The sequence below is a fragment of the Adiantum capillus-veneris genome, chromosome 30, assembly GCF_014529385.1.
Source record: "Adiantum capillus-veneris isolate H3 chromosome 30, ASM1452938v2, whole genome shotgun sequence".
In the NCBI taxonomy this organism is placed as follows: domain Eukaryota; kingdom Viridiplantae; phylum Streptophyta; class Polypodiopsida; order Polypodiales; family Pteridaceae; genus Adiantum; species Adiantum capillus-veneris.
This window is the reverse complement of record NC_140960.1, coordinates 45,290,939-45,315,455: the sequence shown is the minus strand read 5'-3', so window position 1 is coordinate 45,315,455 and position 24,517 is coordinate 45,290,939.

Genomic DNA, 24,517 nt, shown 5'->3' with positions numbered 1-24,517 from the left:
GTGCTTCCACCCACCTAGTCATATAGTCTACAGCCACTAGAATGTAGAGTTTACCATTTTTTGTCCTAGGCAGAGGACCCATAGCATCAATGCCCCACTTTTCAAAGGGTCCATTTGCAAGCACGATTTGCCTTGGACCATAAACCAATCTTCTATTCCCATTTACCTGACAATTGTGACAACTTTTACACCAATGTTGGACATCCACATGCAGACTTGGCCAAACATACCCCGCAAGCAAAATCTTCTTCACAGTTAATTCTTGGGCAAAATGACCGCCACATGCTTCTTCATGCAAACCTTTTAGAATGGCTGGAATTTCCTCAATAGTTGGTACTCTTCTGCATACTTGATCCCTCCCTCTTTGATAGAGGGAGCCTTCTAGGAAGAGATATGCGCTTGCCTTCTTCATGAGTCTCCTCTTCTGAGCCTTCGTAAAGTCTTGTGGAAACTCGCCCTCCAAAATGTAGCTAATAATGGGAGTCAATGACTCCAATCCCTGGTATCTCGGTTGCTTGATAGTTGCTGCCACCATGATGACCTGCACTTCTTTCTCAACACATGTAACTACTTGCTGTGCAAGTAAATCGGCATCTTCATTCTGTTTCCTAGGAATATGATATAGTTGCACTTCTTCAAATTGATTAAACAATCTACGAATGGCATGAACTTTTGTCCGTAAGCTTTCATTCTTGCATGCCCAAATGCCTAAAATCTGTTTAACAATGAGAAGTGCATCTCCCTTTACCATGAGGCGTTGTATCCCTTGGCCAATGCACATCTTCAAACCATGAAGTAGTGTGTCGTATTCTGCTTCATTGTTGCTAGTTGAACCTGGTAGATTGACCTTCTCTTTCATGACCACCTCTCCACTTGGGTTGAGCAACACTAGCCCTCCCCCTGCTTTCCCTGTGGCTCGTCGAAAAGCTCCATCAAAGAACAAGGTAAAAGCATTGGGAATACTTTTTGGTGGTGGCAATGGTAGGGTCTTTACTTGAGGCACCTTAATTTCCTTCTCATGTACCCTATAAGTGAGAATCCCTGCCAATTGTGCACGCACACTATCTTCTACCTTGAAAGAGTATTGAAACTCTTGCAACTCCATAATCCACTTTGAGATCCTAGTACTAAGATTCATTTGAGATGACACCCAAGGGAACAAATTCTCTTCGGTGAGGATTACAAAAGGTTTTGGGAGCAAGTAGGATCTAAACTTTCTCACCGCAAACACGAGAGAAAGCATCATGAGTTCTGCTTCTGTGTAGTCTCTCTCCAAAGCATTCATGACCCTACTAGCAAAGTAGATGGGTCGCATCCTTGTACTGTGGGGATCTTGTTGTAGCAACACGGCACCAATTGTTTCCCTTCCAACACTAGAGCTAACAAAGAATGTGTACTCCCAACAAGGAGGCATGAGTGTTGGTAGCTCTGACAAAATGACTTTAATGTTACAAAAATACTCTTCAAGCTCATCAGACCATGCAAATTCTACTTGTTGTGTCAACTTTTGCAAAGGATGAAGCAACTCCGAGGCTAAGTGAATGAAGCGTTACATATACTTCACCTTCTGAATGAAAGAGATGACCTCCTTAAGACTCTTCGGTGATGGGAGCTCAATAAGAGCCTTTGCCTTTGAAGGATCCACCTCAATGCCTTTATAGGAAACCTTGTGACCGAGCAAGATCACTTCATCCTCACCTATGTGGCACTTGTCGGGGTTGAGTTGACCTCCCATGTCGTAGAGCTTCTTTAAACCTTCTTCTACCCTTTGTAGATGCAATGATTTTGAGCTATAAATGCAGAAATCATCAATGAACACCCTAATTGACTTTCCAAAGAATGCTTGAAACACCATGTTCATGAAACGTTGGAATGTTGCAGGAGCATTTGTCAGACCAAATGGCATGACTCTAAAAGCATAACAACCCCAAGGAGTGATAAAGGTTTTTTCAATTGATCTTCCAATGCGATACCTATTTGAAAGTAGCCTAAGTAGCCATCACACACAGTGTACTTCTCATGATCAGCTACCTCATTTAGTATCTCATCCTGAAATGGGAGGGGAAAGTGATCGCTTTTTGTTGCCTCATTCAGTGGACGGTAATCCACACACACCCTCCACTTTCCGTTTTTCTTAGGAGTGACAACAATGGGAGAGACCCACTCTGAATTCTCCACTGGATAAATGAAACCTGCTGCTAGAAGCTTTCTTGCCTCCTTGAGTAAAGCCTGCTCCTTGATGACTCCTAGCCTTCGTAGCTTCTGAGCCTTAGGTGTGGCCTCTGGCTTCAACTCAATTTTGTGTTGAGCAGCATCTACTCCACGCACATCGGTGTAGTCTTTAGCAAAAATCCTAGGAAATTTCCTTAGCACACATTTGAACTCCTCTCATTCATCCTTTGTAAGTGTTGTTGATAGAATACCTTCCAGCATTCTTTCATCTTCCACTTTTTGGTTCTCTTGGGAACCTACCTCCTCCAAACCTTGACAAGAGGTCTCTTGGTATGTTGGCTTAAACCTTACCCCCATGACTTCGATGGAAGACTCCTCTTCAGTAATGCTGCCGCTACTTTCTTCTTCTGAAGTGTTATCGGTCCAACCTTCTTCCGTCTCACTTTGAGATGATTCTTCATGGAGCTCCTCTTGGCGTTGCTCCTTCATGTCAAAGACAACCTTCTTATGATTGTCATTCCTGCAAATTAGCTTTCCACTCTCCCAATCCTGCAAAGCTCGCATTTTCATTAGCCATGGTCTTCCTAGGATAAATGGGTAACCATTTCCCTTGGTAGACATGACATAGAAATCCACTGCCTTCTTAATGCCAAAGGCCTCCACAAAAACATTTTTACAAATGCCTACGCACCTAGCCTTGGTATTGTTTGCCATCTCGACTTTGATTTCAGGTGTCTCATGAATGTGCATGCCTAGTCTTTGCATGAGTCCCTCTGTCATGATGCAAATTTGTGCACCCCCATCCACTAGACCTTTCCTAACCAATCTTCCTTTGATGTAACAGTCTAGCACCGGTGTAATGTCCTTATTCATTTCAGCTTGTGCAATGTTTACAACAGGAAAACTCTCTTTTACCTTTCTCCTAGTGCTAACTGCCTTTGTTAAATCCCTCCTAACTTGTGGGCATAATGCAAGAAACTGAGGCCATGAGATATCAGGACCCTTACCTCGCATGTCTTCCAACAGGTTGTATGGAGCCATACCATGTCCAAGAGGGAAGTCTTGGAGATTGATACGACGTCGAGTCCTCTTAGCTTCCTTGGTCTCCTTTGCCTTCTTGCCTTGTCCATGGTCACTCTGTGATGTGACTCCTTCTTTCTCTTTACCTTTTCCTCGGCCACGCTTAATGCCATTGGCTTCCATGTCAACCTCATTTGAATTTGTCACCTCTACCACATGCACATTTGGATCTGGCAAAGGTGGAACTCTTTCTACCCCTTGTGGAGGTGGTCTTGGTCTATTTGGCCTTTGTAGAAGCCTTGGTTGTTGACCAGTTCCTTCACTTGCATTCATCACTGGGTAATTCAAGTTAGGTCTCCCTGGCTCCCCACGGGGCCAAGGACAATTATACATCCCATGTCCAGACTCTCCGCAATTCCAACATTGCAAGACTCTCCTAGGTCGTGGATCTCGCTCTTCAGACTTCTTTGCTTGTCCCTTTGGACCTACAGCTTGTGCAAGGTGAATTGACAGGCTGCTTAAAGATTCGTTTAACTTCTCAATTACTTCCGCCGTTACCTCAGGAAGCTCCCTCGATGTTGATGCTTGTGACTTACCTTTGGGTCTAAGACCTTCTATTGGAACCTCTCCCCTTAAGCACTTGAGTTTCGTATACTTCTCAGCAGCCCTAGTTTCAGCTGCATCAAAGGTAGCAGGTGCACCCGCCTCAACTTTTACCTTAAGGTCAGGAAAGAGTCCGGCTATGAACCTCTCCTTCTTTAGAAATTCTGCACCATCACCAGGGTTAGCAACATTTCGTATCCATAGAGCCCAAAGACGTAGAAACTCTTGCTTGTACAAGTAGTAGTCATCTAAGTCTTTTTGCTTATGAGAAACAATGTCTTGCCATAATTTTTGAGTGTTTTGGGGATCAAAGAAGTATTTCTTGAAACGATTCAAAACTTCTGTGTAATTTCCCTTAACTTCCTCCGGCAAAGAGTCAAACCAAGTGCTAGCATCTTTCCTAAGGACCACCTCAAACATTTCTACACGTTCTTGATCAGTTATTATCCTCTTGATACGGCAAGACATCTTGAAATTTGCTAAAAATAATTTTGCATCCTCTCCAGGCTCTCCAAAGAAAAGAGGATACCCACACATTTGGCGTTGGCTTTCCATTGAATTGATTTCAAAATGACACCCGTTTTGTTTTTCTTTCTTAAAAAGATTTACACAATAATGTTTTCTAGCTTGCAATCTATTCTACAACAAAATAAAAATATTCACATCAAATGACCTATGATAATCAATAAGAGGTAGAATGACAGGGTTTGGTGACGCGAGAATTTCTCCTACTCTTTGGGCACCACACATGAACACCATACGTTGTTGAAAATGGATTTTCCTACTAATTGCAATGTTTATTCTAATGTGTGGAGTGAAATGGAAGGGGAAAACCTCTATTCCTGGGCCATTATCCATGGTCTATGCATGACCTAATGCTTAAAATAACACAAAAATATAGACGTCCAAGCTAATATCGTACCTAATGAGAGGCAAAATAAAAGGATTTACCGAAGTGTTTATCTCGGCTAACCTAAGAGGACCTAAAATTCTACGAATTACTCGCTGAAATTGCAACTTAGTACTAACAATTATGTGTACCTTTTGCCTTGCAATGGGAATGAAGGGATCATACAAATTCTTGTGATTCATGCAAGCTACTTGATTATGCTAAAGGTTGAGCCTTCACAAAACATACACAAGCCTGTCCTCCGTGGGGGCACCAATTTGAGGCGGTCCGGGGCGGGCAACAAGAAGAGCAACCTCTAGACACCCTTCAAAGCTCCCGTGCTGCTCAATGGGGCTGGGGCACAACACAACACAAACCAAAACAACAAACCCCCAGCCAAATCCCAACTACACAAGGGGCACCACCTAGTTTAAGAGTGAACTAGGACGCAAAAGAGGAGAATCGTTAGAGCAACCCACAACACAAACACAAAACAACAAACCCCCAGCCAAATCCCAACTACACAAGGGGCACCACCTAGTTTAAGAGTGAACTAGGACGCAAAAGAGGAGAATCGTTAGAGCAACCCACAACACATGACCTAATGCTTAAAATAACACAAAAATATAGACGTCCAAGCTAATATCGTACCTAATGAGAGGCAAAATAAAAGGATTTACCGAAGTGTTTATCTCGGCTAACCTAAGAGGACCTAAAATTCTACGAATTACTCGCTGAAATTGCAACTTAGTACTAACAATTATGTGTACCTTTTTCCTTGCAATGGGAATGAAGGGATCATACAAATTCTTGTGATTCATGCAAGCTACTTGATTATGCTAAAGGTTGAGCCTTCACAAAACATACACAAGCCTGTCCTCCGTGGGGGCACCAATTTGAGGCGGTCCGGGGCGGGCAACAAGAAGAGCAACCTCTAGACACCCTTCAAAGCTCCCGTGCTGCTCAATGGGGCTGGGGCACAACACAACACAAACCAAAACAACAAACCCCCAGCCAAATCCCAACTACACAAGGGGCACCACCTAGTTTAAGAGTGAACTAGGACGCAAAAGAGGAGAATCGTTAGAGCAACCCACAAACAAGCAAGGAATTTACACTAACCCTAACACCAATGGAACACTCTCACACACTAAAACACGAGAGAGAGAGAGAGAGAGAGAGAGAGAGAGAGAGAGAGATGGTGCTCGGGCTGCTTTGAAGTGTATCGTTAATGATCAAGCAAACATAAATATATATATGTAAGAAAGGGAGAGAGGGGGGAAGGGGGTGCTTGTTGCCCTAATGCCTTCTTACAAATCTGTCATGACACATCAAAGTGAGATTAGTATTTGTTCAACATAGCTTGCGTAAATTTCACCACAACACATCACAAGAAAAGCCACCCCAATCACTGTCTTAAGGCCAGGGGAGTCCTCTCCACCCTGTCGCCCTCTTACAGTATGTGGGATTTATGGCTAGATTGATAACAACACCAGAGACAAGCTATCAAGAACTTAACAAAAAACACCAAGACACTTACGCATCATTGTTGTCCATTACTTCACGTTGGAAGGGAGACAAAGTATCCAAGCTTAGTTCAAATCCACCCTCCTTGATTCAGCGAATGTTGGGCTTACACTAGTAGGAGAAATGATAGATTTCCTACTCTCAATTGAATGATCACTCTCTCTCTTACAATGGCATAGAGTTCCCTTGCTAATCCCCTATTACAACACATGCACATGCATAAGACAATGAGCTTCCACTCAAGAGCTCCTTCTAGAGAGGTTGAGTTTGGCTTCTCAAGCTATAGCATAGTGCTCTTGCTTATGGCTCCCCCTTTTTGTGCTAGCTACACCCTCCTTTTATAGCAATTTTGAAGGCTAGGGTTACTCCTCTAACCATGGTTGGGTTAGATTTTCAGCAATTTATCTAATTTCTTTTGCTTGGAATTATCAAGAAGTTGGTGGGGAAAGAGAGAGGAGAGAAATGGAGGTGATAGGACTTTTCATAGTGGGTTAGTGTTAGTAGAGTTAGTATTAATTTACAAATGGAATTGGATATTTACAATGGGAGTATCCATGTAGGATACAAATAAGGAAGAAAAACTCTTAAGAGGTAAGAAAAGGTGGATTTCTTACAAGGTTGATGCTCCAAGTGTCTTGAGTAGGGCCAATTTTGACGCTTGTTGACGGTCCACTAGCTTTGACGGTACATTTTTTCTCCACTCTTGACCTTCCTTGAGAGACAAGGTAATTGAAGCTGAGTAATCAACCACCATGATGCTGTCTTTTAAGAGAAGAGGCTGAATTTTGTGGTTTTTTTGATAGATATGGGTAATTTGGAGGAGGAAAAATGAGACTAGGTGGTCAATTTTGGAATGGAATTGTGTGTGGGAGGTATGAGTTCACCATGGTTTCTCTTATTCTTCAAGGTTGAGGAGAAGGTGAGTAGGGTGCAGAGAGGAGTGGTGAGAGAGGTGGGGATGATGAGTGGAGAAGTGTGTGTGAAAGAGGAAAATGATAAAGTGGAAGAGAGAGTGTGGCTGCATAGCATGGGAAAACTGGGGTCCACTAATAAAATCATAGCTCACAGCTCGTAGCTCAAAAAAATATGAAAAAATTTGAGGCAAAAGTTCAGCCCACGAGCTACAACTTTTTTTTGTATCACCTTTTCAAATTCGGAGAGCAAGTGAACTTTAAAAATTCAGCAAAACCGACCGTTTTTTTCCACTGCACAAGGTCCTTGTGGGGTCCTTCTTTGGATGATTCTTTTGAATACCTCCAAGAGTGAGCCCTCCATAGTGCATGTATGCATGCCACCTACCCTTGACCTTATTTGGTAGGTCTATAATTGAAGATATTGTTGAGATCCTGATATAAGTGAATAGTACAACTAAGAAAATCAAATATTGAGGGGTCTAAAAAATATGTACATGTCAAATATAAATAATATAGGTGAAAAAATATAAAGGGATCAAAATAAATCTCTCTCATTATAAGTCTACCATAAAAAGATGAATATTTTTGGTGGTCTAATTTATGAGAGTAATAGAGAATATATGTAGGAAGGAAAAAATCACAATAGTGAAAAAAATATACACATAAATAGAACTAGTTTTTTTGGATTTTTGTTGGGATGGAGTTACACCAAAAATAAGAGAAGCTTGCATGAAATTATTTTTATATGGAATAAAGAGTATGCAAAATGATAAGAAAAAATATGGTAATGGTGAGTCAATGTACATAGCATAAATAACACACCATAGGTAGAAATATTTAAATAAATACCACAATAATTATGAAAAATCCTTTTATTTAGGCCCTATATACAATGAAATATTTACACACAAATGGGCCATAATATACTTATATTTTTTATTTTTTTTATTTTTTTGGCTCAACTAGCCCAATGACTAGCTAATTGAGGGTTTTTAAAGAAGATATGGGAAAAGTCCCGTGACTCACGCACGCCTATGTACAGTGAAATGGTAGGGATAGCCACAGTGTTTGGGTGATTTTGGTAGGGTGAGGTAACTCATTGTGGCAATTAAAAAGAGCCGAAGAACGGCTATCAGTAGTTATGTCTATTTGTACTTTTAAATTCTAACATAATGGATTATTTGTATGTTTTGAACAGTGGTTGATGACAGGACATGATCCCACACCGTACGAGCGTGAGTACGCAGGCAGGAAGGGCTTAAACGCCCTGATGGACATTCAGAGTTCTCGCGATGGCATGGTTAGTATTTTTACTTTCATCAATTTACTTTTGTCAATTTTGTATCTTTATTCTGCAAACAATACTATGGATGATGGAGTTAATGGTTATATTTTCTTGTGGGTGATTACTTTGGGTCTATACCTAAGCTTGCACTTTCTTTCAAAGGTGAATCTGGGCCTATCTTGGATTCATTTAGGTTTACTCTATTATTGAAACATTCAATATGGTTGATGGGTGGCAGGGTGAATGCCCTGCCACCAACAGGGCCACCAAAATTTTTTACTCTCAGGTGTCGCTATATAAGGCTCTGCAACGTCGCTATAAGCGTCACTATAGGTAGCCTGTAAGCGTCGCTATATGCGTCACTATATAGCAACGCATATAGCAAAGCAGATAGCAATGCTTATAGTGACACTTATAGCGACGCTCATAGCAACATTCCCGTATCCACGCTATTAGCGACAGTCTTAGTGACACCAGGGAGTATAAAAACCCAATGTATTTCCATCGTTAAAAACGTCACAAGTGCACACAATCTCTTGTAGTGGTTTTCTATAGGTGAAAAATGCTAGCTACCCTTTAAAAAATACACTTATAACGCCAAGAGAATCATACTATCTTGAAAATTTGAAGGGCAAGGGTGTCCCTAGTGAGACAAAGTCCCTATGAGCTCAATAATAACATCTCTCTCTCTCTCTCTCTCTCTCTCTCTCTCTCTCTCTCTCTCTCTCTCTCTCTCTCTCTCTCTCTCTCACATGCGCACATGCACACCCACACACAGATATAGGAAATGTGATGGTCAATACAAGACATTACTGATAAGCCCCCCAAGTTTTGTTTGCATGTGGATGTCGATGTAGAATATTCAACAATGCGCATTGGGCGTTACAAGGAAAACATCTCCTATTAATCCAAAAGCAAAGATCAAAAGCTATTGACTTATGGATTTGAAAGAAGGGAAAGGGGGAATTGTTTGAAGAGTTGGACTGCTTGTTTATTCTATAGTGCATGAGCGAATGCCACTAAGGAAAGACACAAAGCCAACCGATCAAGTTCATTCCATGATGATGATAGTGATAGGTTGTAGGATGCGATTTGAATGATAGGCAAGGGGGGTGTGGGTGGAGAGTTTTACATCAATGAACAATTGCAAAAACTAATTTCCTATATTTTGGAAATTAAACCATGGCCTTGGCCATGTAGAATGCTTTGGGGAGGCTCCTAACATGCCAATTTATATAATGTCCCTATATAGTATTCTTGAAGGCTTTTCTCTCTCTCTCTCTCTCTCTCTCTCTCTCTCTCTCTCTCTCTCTCTCTCTCTCTCTCTCTCTCTCTCTCTCTCTCTCTCTCTCTCAGTGCATGAATGGATGGAGGGGGGCCCTAGGCATCGACCCGGGTTAGGAAGGGCAGCGTATGGCTTTCTATGAACATCTCAAGACCTGTAGTATGTGCATCGTGGTGCATAGGGTCATTTTTGGCTCCCCCCCCCCCCTCGAAACCCCCTAGACCGGTCCTGTAGGGCCGCACGATTGCTAGCTTTACTTAAATGCCACCAGAAATGTTCAAAGAATTTTTTGGCCCTTGCGTCATCCTCCTCGGCCTCCAGAGTCCCCCCCATTCCTCCAATCACCCTACCTCGGGGGGTGCACTATGTAATCATGTTAATGTATAACGTGAGTTTGAAAAGAAAGGTTTTGAAATATTAAAAACTTAGGCAATTTAACAGAGATACATTAAAATAAGGGGGTTTTATATTCAATTTTGGGGAAAATTCCTAAAATAAGGGGTCATTTTATTCATTCGGACATGTTAAAAGAGGGGTTTTTTTATAATACCCCTCGAATGCACGTTATATAGGGGATAATCCTCCGAGCACCCTACCCGCTTTGTATTGTTCTCTATTTGTTCAATATCACCGATAACTGACATATCCCCCATTGCTTGACAAGTAAATAGAAAGAGACATGCCACACTACTTAAAAACACAAAATTTGAATGAGCATACAAGAAGATACAAAATTATTTGCACTAACGTGCTTATTTAAAAGATCACACCAATCATTAAAGAATGAGCTTAGATTTACTACATCAGAACACATTAAATTGAATAGAATCGATAGTGATTTTGTTCATCAATAATGATAACAATTCAGAGAGATATGAGGAGCTTGTCAAGGCACTGCTCACCAATACATAGGGTTTTGCTAGTTTTTCCTAGGGTATCAGCAATAATTTTTTGTATCATCTATACCTACACCTAGGCATTGGGCATAGTGGGTAAGCATACCATCCTCCTTTCTCCCATAGAAGCTATAAAGGGAGGTTTATATGTTTACCAGGATGACCTTGTTGGCATTGAGAGTGAGCGAGTCCTCAAACAAAATTCCACTTAGACATTTGGCCATCATTAGCTCTGCATGGCCATTCTCAAAGTACTCGATGTAGGCTACTTGTACAATGGTGTCATTGCAGAAAGGCAAGTAGTGCCGCAAAGCAGAGTCACGGCCAATGGAAGGTGCACTTGTGCCACCCGTTCGCATAATAAATTTGTCAAGTTGGAAGGTAGGCTGCTTGTTATACTTATGTAGACTTTAGTGACTTTGCAATATTCAACAACATACATAACAATGAAAATGCAAAGGAGTCACAATAGTTGACTATGTGTTGTTATTGGCCTCGATGATTTGAGGTTTCATGAGATTGATCCTTCTATGGTACACTACATCCGTTCCCGTAAGAGGTTTATGTGGGTGAAATTCCGCTTCAAGAACACTCTCGTACTCATTGACACTCTCTTTGATGGTGATGAGGACTTGTGCGACGATCTCAAGACTCGTCTCAGCACCACATGCATGGTACTCTAGTGACTTCAAATCTTTGCTTTCCTAAAAGTCTATCCGGATGCTACCCTGTATTGTTGTTGATAGCTCTATGGCGTCATCCATTGATGTGTACATCCTCAGCACGAAGAGTGTCTCATGCATCTTCCCGCAGGCCAAGAGTTTTTCTTTGTCATGGAGGAAGAGGTACTTACATCATCAATGATTATGGGATGGAGAAACATGATTCCAAATTAAGGGACTTCCTCAAGCACTTCATCTCCCTCAATCATCTTGTTGTCATCCTCCTCTTCATGGCCACTTCCATGTGGAAGTACTAAGACCATGGATGCCTCTTCATGCTTTTAAATTGTCTCCTCGACCACATCAAGGAGACAGGGGTGGGCTTTTGTATTTCTTGCACTCTTACCCTTTGGGTCTTTGTCCACTCCTTCAAGCACCATGAGTGACATAACCATGTCCTAGCTTAGAATTCTCTCCACCATCTTGCTTCCATTTCTAAATTGCTTTAGCTTCAAAATGCACCCCTTCCAATGATGCAACCAAAAGACAATATGACGACAAGAAACCTTATGGTCTCCCCTCATGCTGGGTCACATTGTCACCCATATCCACTTTGCATAGAACATGGAGGGCCAATGGCCATCATCATCTTTGTCATTGCTAGTGAAAAAGGCCTTTATTCTTGATTGAGGCTTGCGATTCATGTTTGTCGGGGCGGTGGTTGCTCAATCTAACCTCACAGGAGGGTGTGGGAAGGGTAGTAATGGGGGCAAGATGCTCTACTCAAGCTTCTTGCTACTATGTGGGCTAGTGAAGGTTTTGGTTATGGAGCTTGGGCACCTATCAGAGGCAACAGAGTCTCATGTACAAGTATAGCAAGAGGAGAGGATGTTTCGAAAGAAGGGGGGATAGGAGAGAGGAAGTGGTCTATAGAATAAGGTTTCCATAGCCAAGATTTGGTTTAGTATGTTTGATCTAGGCAAAAGAGTGAAGAAAAAGGTAGATGAGAGAGAGACAAGAGCAAAAAGGTGCTCTTCCAAGTAGAGAGAGAGTGGAAATTGAGTTTGGTGCTTCTGGAAATAGATGAGGGGTCATATCTGGTAGCTAGAGAGAGGAAGATTGGATGGTGAGGTGGAAAAGTAGCCTTCAATGAGGAGTAATGATGGGAGGGCATTTTTGAGCGTATCCCACTTTTTGAGGGTGGCCCAACTATGGCTGCAACAAGAATTTAGAGTAAAAAATGGAGGAAAAGTTTTAGTTGTGGAAGATTTTTCCATTTTCTAGCCATTTTGGAAAATAGAGAGCCTCTTTTTAGTCTAGGCTTCCAAATTCGATCCTAGATTTTAGGCTCTTACAAACCCAACATTTCAGTCCACATGGCATTCCCCCATTTGCCTATCCCTTAATCACCTTAATTAAGCTGGGGAAAAATTAAAGGGCCCAAGAAGACCCCATTCACTTTGTAACATTTTTAAAAAAACAAATAATCATGTGAATATATTAGAGAGAATCAAATAGTTTTACATTATCCAAGTACTCAAGAGTGGAGAGGTTAGGGTCCCAACGAGGCAATACAAACAACAGATTGACATATAAAAACTTGTTAACATCTCTAAGCTAGAGCATCTGGTTCACTTTGAAGTTGATCTAAAAAAGAGTGGTCTTGTAAATTTTCTTTGGCTATTTCTTTGAGGTCTTTAGCAATGCCCTACATCCAATCATGGACGATGTTAATTATGTCATTGTTCATGAGGGTTTCCTAAGTAGCATGATCCATCCTCGTGTAGTACTTGAGAGGTCCCGCCTTGGGGGTGTATATAGGATGAAGGGGAAGGGGAAGGGGAAGGGGGGGGTGATGTTTCCATCCTTGCCCCTTTCCAACTGGCTAGAATGCACAATGGACGCACCCAAGGGATAGACTCTCATGCCCAGTGGAAAAGTCTCGAAATAGTCTTCAACTAGATTGCACCGAAAGACACCTAGCTTCTAGTGGTACCCTTAGATGTTTGAGGTAGGTTGGAGTAAAAATGAGAGAGAGAAAGAGAAATATATCACACGTGCTTAAGAGAGTTTCCATGTGCTTTGGAAGAGGGAAAAGAGAGAGAAGGAGAAAGAGATAGGATGGTCATTATACCCCAACCATATGGTCAACCAAACAAGCAGCAGTTATCATTTATGGAAAAATGTACATTACTTAACAAGAATGGTTATCAAAGTATATGATCATCATTATGAAGGAAAGCACTGAACCCATGTGGCATCAATTGATCCACTCATCCATCGGCTCCCCTACCATCAAATAGAAGACCCCATCTTGGAGAGTGAGCCCGATGCACCTCCACCATTCCTTAAGAAGTAGGAGCCTTGGTGGGGCCGCTTCACCTCTCTCCAGTAGTCCCAAGCTCCAAAAGGATCCAAATACTTAGTGATGGTAGGGTATCAAGACCTACCATTGAGTTTAGGTAACGGGTATAGCATACCTCTTGAGATTACGTTAATAACTCTAGTAATTACACAAGAAAAAGACGTGATCACGTTAATTGTTAACATGACTTTGATGATGACCTGCAAAAACCCATAGAGCGGGTTAGCCCACCGGGTGAAAGCATTTTCCCTCATGGCCTATGACTTTTTTGCTTTTTGCCGACAGGCCCGTTGAGAAAATGAAAAAACCCACGAGCATAATTATATAAAGTAAAGCTGGTGCTTATCGTGGTGCTTTGACTAGGAAAATCCTTGGGGAGTGTATCCGAGTGCCGAGTGTAGTCATCTCCGTGAATTGGCCTAAGGTTACAGAGTCATAGGCCCTTTTTTTGGGTCGAAGGTGATTCTTAATTCGGTAACCACTTCTAAAAATGTTTAAATCCTTTACCAAACATGAAGGTATGAAACCAAAAAATTGAGAGTTAAGAGATTCATGCTCATTGCGATGAAGCCATTGGTCCATATGAGGACTGCAATATTGGTTTTAGAAGATGATCATATGCAAATGACAAGTCAATAGTCAAGGGTCGAATGTCATGTACTAGTGTATTGGGCGTATAAAGATCCTTGAAGTCTTGCATTTTTCACCATCATATATTTGAGTTGATATACATTGTCACTGTACAATATAAGAGCTATAATCCTTAATTGGATGAAAATAGCATTTATATATTGAATTGGATGCATAAGGGGGCTACAATCCTTGACTGGATACAAGTAGTCCTCAATTGTGTGATTGTATTGAAGATTTATTTGTGTTATTCATGCATTGGTTTATATAGAGACTGCATTACGTATTATGAAATATTGTTAGTGCATGACATGTGACCAATCATAGATAGTATTGCTTTCGTGTGTGTTTTGTAAATAAGTGACATCGTTTAGGGTTGAAGCTGATTATTCTTTGTAGCATTTGAAATTAGATGTTTCTTATTGTTTGCAAATCAAAGAGGATGTATAAATAATCATCATAGTAATAATTGCATTGAGAAATTCATAGCATTGTTGTACTTATTATGCCGTGCAGAGAGTGCATTGCAATGTGTATGTTTCCTCACAACATAGGTGATCGATATGTGGATTGACTAGAGTGCATTGCAAATCTCATATTGTGCAGATTTGATTACTTTCTTAGTGATTGGTTTTTTAAAATATATATTGAAAAGAAGAAAAATATCTTAAAAACTGAACTTCTAGTTCTTATGTCTTCAGTTTTAAATTAAGCAATGGATAAAAATGTCAACACATATGGTACAAAGAAGCCAAAGAATAACAAAGCTCATGGCAAAGAGTGGGATTATGCTCACAACATATGCCGTCAATATATGGAGTGGCAATGTAAATTTTGCATGACAACGAAATCAAGCGGCGCACCATGTATTAGGGACCATTTTTTATGTAGCATTAAAAAGAATTGTAGGAAATGTGAACATCCTCAGGCACCTGCAATTGCAAAGCGTTTCAGAGAAGAGCTCGCAAAAAAGGGTGGAAAGAGACAGTATATATATAGCTCTATTATGGATGCAAGTCAAGAGTAATCAGAGCCAAATATTACCTCTGATGATCCTATGGTGAAACCAACTAACCTTGGAGAACAGCCTACACAGGGAGAGGAAATGTCAAGCAAAGTTCTTTTTAAGCGTCACAATGAACGTGGACTTGGTCAAAACTCGTCAAAAATCATTACATCAATGCTTTTGGATACAGTCTCTAGAAGAAGCACATGTCGCACTCCCCAAAGGCTGAAAGAATGGTTTGGTGGTACAAAAATGTACCCATTTGGTTCTTTGCCACTTTGGTAGTTATAGGGTTCTTGGAGAAGGGAACTTGCATTTGGACTTTTTAAAGGTTACATTTTAAAAGGTAAAATTCAAATATTATAAGACCGAGTGCAATCATGGTTTAGCAAGGTATAGTACGTGATAGTGGTCACACGTTTGGGATTGATTTGAACTCTCTCTCTCTCTCTCTCTCTCTCTCTCTCTCTCTCTCTCTCTCTCTCTCTCTCTCTCTCTCTCTCTCTCTCTCTCTCTCTCTCTCTCTCTCTCCCTACCGCGCGTGAGAGAACTTTGAACTCTCTCTCCCCCTACCGCGCGTGAGAGCAATCTGCAAGTTGTTCACAAACACCTTTGCCATAGCTCCCCTTGTGACCTTTCCTTCCTTCATTGCCCTCTGCCAACATGAGGACACTAGCCCGCAAATGTTCACCTAGAGCCACACCCAAAGCTTCTGAAGAGAATCAGTCTAGGATGAAGGGGAGTTCATTCAAAACTCCTAGTAGCAGCCACAATGAGACCCCGGGGAGGTCACCTAAGAAAAATGTAACCTATCAGGTGAGTTCAATAGAAGGGTATTTAAAGGACACAAGGACTTACAGAAATATATATACACAAGGACATTATATTTTCAAATTTGATAAAACCTTACAGATTTTAAAAGAAAAGGGTACATTATATTCCTAAAAAAATTCACAGATAAGGGGTTTTACAAACATGTCTTGAATGCACGTGATATGGTAGTTTTACTCATAGTGAACCCCCTGAGAATGAGCCTCATACCAGCAAGAACGAGCATCGCAGCAGTAGTGGTACTACAACCCCCAAAGAGAGGTAGAACATTGATCAATTGGAGATGACAGAGAGCATGGGAAAAATTCTATTGCACAAGTGAACAAAACCACAACAAAGAAGAGGGATAAGTATTGTTACTTTACATGGTTGGCAATGTACCATTTGGTTTGGTTGCATGTTAATTAAGGTATTGTAAGACATTATCTGCATGGTGGTTGCATGAATATGGTTGCATGTTAAGTACTTTATACATTTGGAACTATAGTGGCATGTCTAATTGTTTCCTCTTGCTGTATTTTAGGGAAAAACAGAATGGATGAGTACCCAATACTCAACAAATTCTACTATATTGTAGAAGAATTACATGAGGAGTATGGTTTGAATCTATAAGGAAAGGTAGCTAAGGACTTATCTGACTATGAACTACCAGATGATCAATGGCTTACTGTTTTCCAACATCGGTATCAGAAGAATGCAAAGGTCTACCTTCACCATTTGCAGCCTTCTTTCCTTGATGATTGCAGACTTCTTTTTCATCAGGTTGACCAGGGTCCCCCATCATGTGGGGAGATTACAACTAAGTTTGCTAGGTGCTATGCTTTTGAGAAGTGCCATGCTGCTAAAAATGACCCAGCAAGACATAAAATTGCATGGGCAAGGTTTAAGAAGAGTGTGTTGAGCATGTGGAGTAGTAAACCTGGAGGATTGGAGAGGAAGGCGAAAAATTGGAAGAGGGCTAATGGAGCATTTCATGGTGGGATATTAGGGTCCAACAAGAAGAGGCAGTACACATAGGGTGCCAGCAATATGTGTAATATTGAAGAGGACAAAGTTTTGCAGTTTGAAACAATGGCAGTAGATTACATTTCTGATTTGGATGCCATTGTTCGCCTAGTTCGACAAGCTCTACGCAGAAGTTGAACAGGTTATCTGAGTTGAGGGCAAGTCTCCAACAAAATAAAGAGAGTTTACTGAGGTTTGAGGGCTCAAATGCTGTCACCAAGAAAATTAAGGAGGATATTCTTTTGTTTGAGCAACGCCTCGATGAACTAGTTCGGCAAGTTCCTTGTGACGTTGATGAGATAAAAGATGTGGAAGCTGATATAAATGCGTCAAAATGCATGCTACGTCAACTCAAAGGCACTGCGGAGGTGAAGAATCTTGCTCTAGAAATGAAAATTGAACAAGTATTTTTACATATGGTACCTCTTGTTCTTCAGTTTATTTTTCTTTAATTGTGCTTGTATGTAGTGCCATATTCTTGCATGTAGTTGTATGCACTTGTATGTAGTGCCTTATTCTTGATAGGAACTTTTGCTACTTTTCCTAGTCTATATCTCATACTTTTTGTACAATGTCATGAACAAACTTGGGTACTATTTGAACTGTTTTGGTACTTTTGGTATATAGCTAGTTCTTCAAGTGTCCTTTGGTACATCCTGAATATTTCTTATGTACATTTGGTACATCTTGTAGGAGCATTTGGTACTTCCTGTAGGAACATTTGGTACTTTACATTTGGTGCTTTTTGTTGGAACATAATATTTATATCTGTGTATTGAGATGTACATATGAGGTGCTTTTAAGTACCTTGGTTTGACCACGAGTACTTTCATTTGAAACTTCTTGAAAAATTCAATATTTTTGGGTACTTGGAGTCCTTTTGGTACTTTCTGTAGGAACATCATATGTATATATGTGTGTTATGAATCGTGATGTACATATTAGGTCTTTAAGTACCATGTTTTGACCTGAGGTACTTTACTTTTGGTACTTCAATATTTTTGGGAACTTTGGATACCTCATTTTGTACTTTTTGGTACTTTAGATTTTTAATGTTGTGCTTTGGGTGCTTAGCATCTGGTAGTTTTATTGTTTGGAACTTTTCATACTGATTATTTGGTACTATTTACTGTTTGGTACTTAGCATTTGGTACTATTTACTATTTGGTACTTAACATTTGGTACTATTTACTGTTTGGTACTTAACATTTGGTACTATTTACTATGTACTAGACTGTTGTGCTCCTGTAGGAGCATGATATACTTAACAGGTACTTTAGGTATTGTCTGCTAGTTTTGCTTCTTACAATATTGATTATTGCTTTCTATTTGGTACTAGTTGGTCCTTTAGGTACTCTGAACATTTGGTACAGTTTACTATTTGTTACATTTGGTACCCGTGTGCTATTTAGTACTAGTAATTGTCATGACATTTACATTTGCTACAGTTTACTTTTCTCTAGGAAATTACTTTGGTAATATTCATTGTCCTGACATTTCCATATGTGACCTGCAGAGGGAATGTGACGTCCTTGAGACTGAGTGCGAAGAGGCTCAGATCCAGAGTGAATTTGTTAGAATGATGATTGCAGAAATCAACGAAGGAAAAAGATTCACATTATTTCCAAGGCCCCATATCAAGGATGAAGACAACATTATCTATGATTTAGGACCTTGTGTTGCTTGTGGGGAGTCCTTGGGCTCCACCCATGTGGTTGGTTCTTTCATGCTGGTCTGTAGGCACCATTACCACCCTCTCTGTTTCGTTGCCACTCTAATGAAAAAAGACATTTGTGCCAAAGTTGGATGCAACGAGCGCATCTCCGAGGTGGCCAAGACTTGTGCTCACAAGGGACATGTTCAGAAGAGTAAGCAATTGTCCTGCTTCTTTTTTTTAAAACAGTTCTGATTTTTCTTATCGTAAAATGTCTTTTTGTTGTTGAACTATGTAGAATACAAGGTCAAAGAGGAGTATATGGACAACCATGTTGCAGACAAGCACTCCAAGGTTGGACATATGTTTGATACTGAGGAAATGGCAGATGGTGGTTAGTTCTGTGATGTGGAGATGCACGAGGTAGCTACACGCACATTTCAAGGCATGTCTAATGAAGTGAAATCAGACAAGCTAGATGAAGACAAGGACACCACCACAGGGGCCCATGAGGGAATAAATGACCACAAGGAAGAGTCGGACCATGAGGTGCTACCAGACCAGCAGGATGTAGACAAGGACCATCCTGACAAGGACTAGCAGGATATAGACAAGGACCAGCAGGCTGGAGACAAGGACCAACAGGATGGGAGCAAGGACTAGAAGGGGGAAGTAGATGATGACAAGTCACTACCGGAGAAGAGCTAGGATGGAGACAAGGATCCCATTATAGAGGTGGATGATACTGGCGTGAGCAAGGAGCTGCTTGAGGAATGCTTACCTCTTGATGATGCAGTGCACAAGGCCCAATTTCTGGGAGATAAGGACCCCCCTATAGGGGTTGATGTTAATGAGCATACAACAAGTGATGATGATGCTCCTCTAGCATATATATTTTGTATCAAAAAGAAGCTCTCTTGAGTGCGTCTGCCTAAGACCCGTGCGTGCAAGATGTAATGCATGTGTTGTGCCACATTGTATTACCAACCTTATTTCAACCATTTGTTCTAAGCCAAATATGCATATTACTTTCTATTGTTTAATGAGCATTTATATGTTTTTGCCTATTCTTTCTTGTTAGGGTTCAAAGCTTGGTGGTTAGATGAGCCTATTGTTATAGAGCATAATGCTCCAAAGGATCTTCCTGCATCAAAGGGCAAACTGATTATTCTTGATGTCAATGTGGTGGTCTTGAAGAGTTGGTCTGGGTTACCAAAAGATGAATGGGAACTCAAGCAAGTGTTACAAGGAATACGTGTCAATAATTTATGTTTTTGTAAGTTGAGGCCAGGTGCCCAAGATTTCTTGGAAGTACTGGCAGCTCGAGCAAGCATTGGTTTGGAGTTGTTGCATGAAGCCTAAGCTTATGCAAATCTTGAATACTTGCTGCCCAAAACTTATGAAGAACCCAAAATTCATAAAAGGTAATGTAACTTGGAGTAAGTGAGTAATAAGCTGTTGTGCAGCCTTGTTTTGATTAAGTCTTATATGATTTCTTTTGTATGAGCAGACATATTTTCTCAGGAGGATTGTGAGATTTGGCGGGATAGTTTAAAATGTGTTCCGTACGTTGACAAGAAATTTTGGCAGAAGCCTATTTTCCTGAAGAAGTTGCGTGGGAAAAACACCCACAATTCAACGCTAGCAACATGATCCTTCTTGAAGACACCCGCTACAAGTCTTTGAAGAATTATTATGACAATTGCTTGCCAAACCGTTCTTTTGAGCCAGGAGTGGAGCCTGAGGGTTCCTTGTATCTCGCTGATATAGTAGAGCCTTGGTTAGTTGAGTGGATCAGAGATCCCTGCCCACTTGCCTATTGCAAGAAACACCCATTGTTTGAGGTTGAAGATGATTTGTCCCCACTAGTTGCTGATTATTTGGTAGAGATAGAAGGCTATTCGTATCGGTTTGACCCCCCAAATATATGATGTATCCCAATTGGCTACTAATGTCCAGTATCCAACTGTTAATATTACTACCATTTATGGTAATTTTGTTATTTCCAACTACTTGCAATGTGTATTTTTTAAATTGTTAACTTCAATTTGGTCTTCTTGGGTACTCTTTTGGTACTATACATGTTGGGCACTGCAACATTTGGTTCTATAACTATTTGGTACTGTACAGTAGCAATATACAGTACCAAGTTTGGTATTGTGGACATTAGCCATCAAGAGAGGATGCACTAAAATATCATGCAAGTGGGTTACAATTGGTGCAGTACTAGTTTTGGTACTAGGTAGTATTCATCTTTGGTACTGCAACATTTGGTTCAGTAACTATTCTAAGTTATTGGGATAGGGTGATTAACCCAAGTTATTCTTTGGTACCTGCTATCAGAACACAAGTACAGAAAGAGAGGAAACTTAAGAGAAACAAAAAGACATTAGGCTATCAAAAGAAGTGCATGGTTGAATTTTTGGTAATTAACCCAAGTACTGTCAGAAAAGTAATAGAAATCTATTGGTACTTTTTGCCTTTGTGTTTGGTATTTTTTGTTACATGATTAGTTCATCTTGATCACTCTCATCAACATATGACATGCTATTGTATATGTTTTGATAAATTTCACTAGATAACCTGAATCTATTTTGGCATCCAAGGATAGGCTCCATGGGAAACCGTATTGCTCTTACAAGGTGTGAGTAGATCATAACTAGAGGTGTATGATCTAGTAGGCTATATGTATCAAAACTGCCTTCAACTTGGCCATAGTACAAGCCTTCAACTACTTTCCCCCCTCTAACAATTTTATTGGGCCATGCATCCTTTTGTGCCTTCACTGTCTGGTACATCTTTTTGGTGCATTTGATTAGATAGAAATTATGTCCTTTCTCTGCTGCCTTGACTGCAAAGTTGTCACCAATTGACAACAATTCACACAAACAGTCAGGGTTCCCTTCATACATGGGGAGGTTAATGACATTTTGCATTGGCAAATTGAAATCAGAATTGTTATTTTCTTTGGCCTCATCATCTTCCTCACTGCAAGGATTGTTTGATTCTAGTAATGGTTGGACTATCACATAATTTCATTCTTCTACATGTTGTCTGTTCTTGCATCTTCTCCATTGCCCATAGATACATGAATCACAAAAACGTGAGAGTGTCCGATATCGTAGAGCGCATGGATTATCTTGTGAATATCCATCAATGCAATGAAATGATCGTGAGCCTGTAATATGCTGACAATCCCATTGGACATTGCATCGCACATTATCCTTGGAAACTAGCCAAAAAACTCTTTGTGTACCCTAAGGGATTCACCATGGAAAACTTACCGCACCACATAAGTGCAAGGGAGGGGGGGTTTTTTACAAGTTACATAAGCGTATAAGGTAGGGGCAGACCCCAATAATTTATCTCCCAAGCTTAAAAATAAGGGAGGGGGTATCGTATTTGGGGGGGGGGACGTGATCTGGGTTGATTACATGTAACTACTGGTCACCGATGTGCACTAGAACTCAGATCAATTTTGGGGAAGTTTTTTCTCAGGTCACACATCAAATTTTGCATCAAGCCCGTCATAGATAAGGGCTGATTTGGAGCAGATCAAGGGTTGATTTGCACCAGCTTTGGATGGGTCAAAATTGCACGAGTAGCCAGAGCGCAGGCTGATCGAGCACATAATTTGAAAGTCAAACTAAGACACATTGTGGGTATCCCCTACTCACTAGTTGACAATACTACATACTGCTTCAACTTTTAAAAAAACATTTTATTAGGGAGATTCGTCCCCCCAACAACCAACCAAAACCAAGGTTGGCTCGTGCGACACAGACGAAGAAGCTCTTGACCTGACAGGCTGAGCAGTGCAGACGTCCGCCTTGTGCGCGTGGGGGGAGAGAGAGAGAGAGAGAGAGAGAGAGAGAGAGAGAGAGAGAGAGAGAGAGAGAGAACTATCTCTCATCCGTGCCACGCTTCAAAACAGAAGGAGAGAAGAGAGCATGCCTTGCTTGACATCATGAACTCACGCCGGTGCGCGCGCGTGCACACACACACAGAGACAGAGAGAGAGAGAGAGAGAGAGAGAGAGAGAGAGAGAGAGAGAGAGAGAAAGAGAGAGAGAGAGATTGTTGTGGGGCGAACCCTCAACCTGTCACACATATGTCTGCCTTGTGTGCGCACAACGAGAGAGAGAGAGAGAGAGAGAGAGAGAGAGAGAGAGATCTCAACTGTCACTGTCGTTTCCTATTTCTAGCAGAGAACTGATACATCTAGATTCTATTTCATGCAGAACAAGCTATCCAATCTACACATTACTAGAAGGTTTTGGCTTGGGGAATCTTGAATTATTCTACATTGACCTGTTTTTTTAAAATTGTAGGCACATACTCATAGCTAAACTCTCATGTGTAGACGGTAAAAGAAATTTCTAGGTGTATCTTATGCCTTAAGCATACGTAGGAGCTGGTGGTGCTTATATCTTGCTAATCACGAGGGAGTGTTGAGAGTTAATCGCTGATTGGGTTGCTCTCCTTTGTCTAATTGCTCTTCAAGATAGGGTGATCCATTCTACACAAGCCGTAGTTGATTCCCTTCATAGGTTGCAAGTGTTGAAGCTATGGAAAGCTTCGTAAATGATGATGAAGAGGGCTGATTTGGGTCCTTTTCTTGATCATGATTCATCGTCTTTGTTTCTCCAAATCACTTCGTACGTAGAGGCTTTGTAGAGGGACTGCCTTCTTGCCGCCGGGAGATAGGAGATGAAGAGAGGGCTTGACAATTGTGTGTTTGCGTGTGTGTGTGTGTGTGTGTGTGTGTGTGTGTGTGTGTGTGTGTACCTCTTCACAAACTCATATTATACTGGCTTGCCGTGGAAGCTTGAAGTTATGCAAGTGCTGCAGGAGAAGGAGACAAGCCTTGAATGCCATTACAGAACGGAGTGGCTTGAAAGCATGTGGAAGCATTGGAAATGCAGAGAGAGGTCGAGAGTTGCATGCTGAGATTTCTAGATTGGAGTTGCAAGGTGACGACCCCATGCAGCGGGCAGTGTGCTGGTGGATATGTAGGCAAGTTGTGGTTCTCTTCCAATTGCACAGGAAGTCCTCTACAAGCTTTGTACATTACATCGTTGCCACATGGAATGCTCTCCTTGGAGGTTATGTCAAACATGAGCTTAACCTTGAAGCTTTAACATGTTTCAAAGAGATGCAACAGGGAGTTATTAGTCCTAATTCCATAACATTTGTTTGCATAGTGAAAGCTTCTGGAGTTGTTGGTGATTTGAACATTGGCTTTGAAGCACAAGGTGAAATTGCGAGAACAGGACTTCAAAATTATATTTCTATTGGGAGTGCCCTAATTGATATGTATGCAACTTGGGGCATGCTCCCGGGAGCGCAAGGAGTGCTCTTGAAGCTTTTAAATCAAAATGTACTCTACTGGAATGCTTTGATTGCAGGCTATATCAAACATGGTTTTAGCCAAAAAGCACTTGATTGTGTTGAGCAGATGCAACTTGAGAGTCTCTCTCCGAGTTACATATGCTAGTAGCTTCAAACCTTGTACGATATCAAGGCCATCAATAAGGGTCAAGAGGGGAATGGATGGAGGTATGTTTGCGGGAAGTTCCTTAGTGGCCATGTATGGTGGCGTTGGCTTGCTATGTGAAGCGCAACAAGTCTTCAACAGACTTTCCACTCATAATGTAGTTTCATGGACTTCTTTGATTGGATGTTATGCTAAACATGGTTTTGATAATGAGTCTCTGGAGCAATTTGAAGAGATGCAACTTGAGGGTGTTTTTCCAAACAGTGCCACTTACACT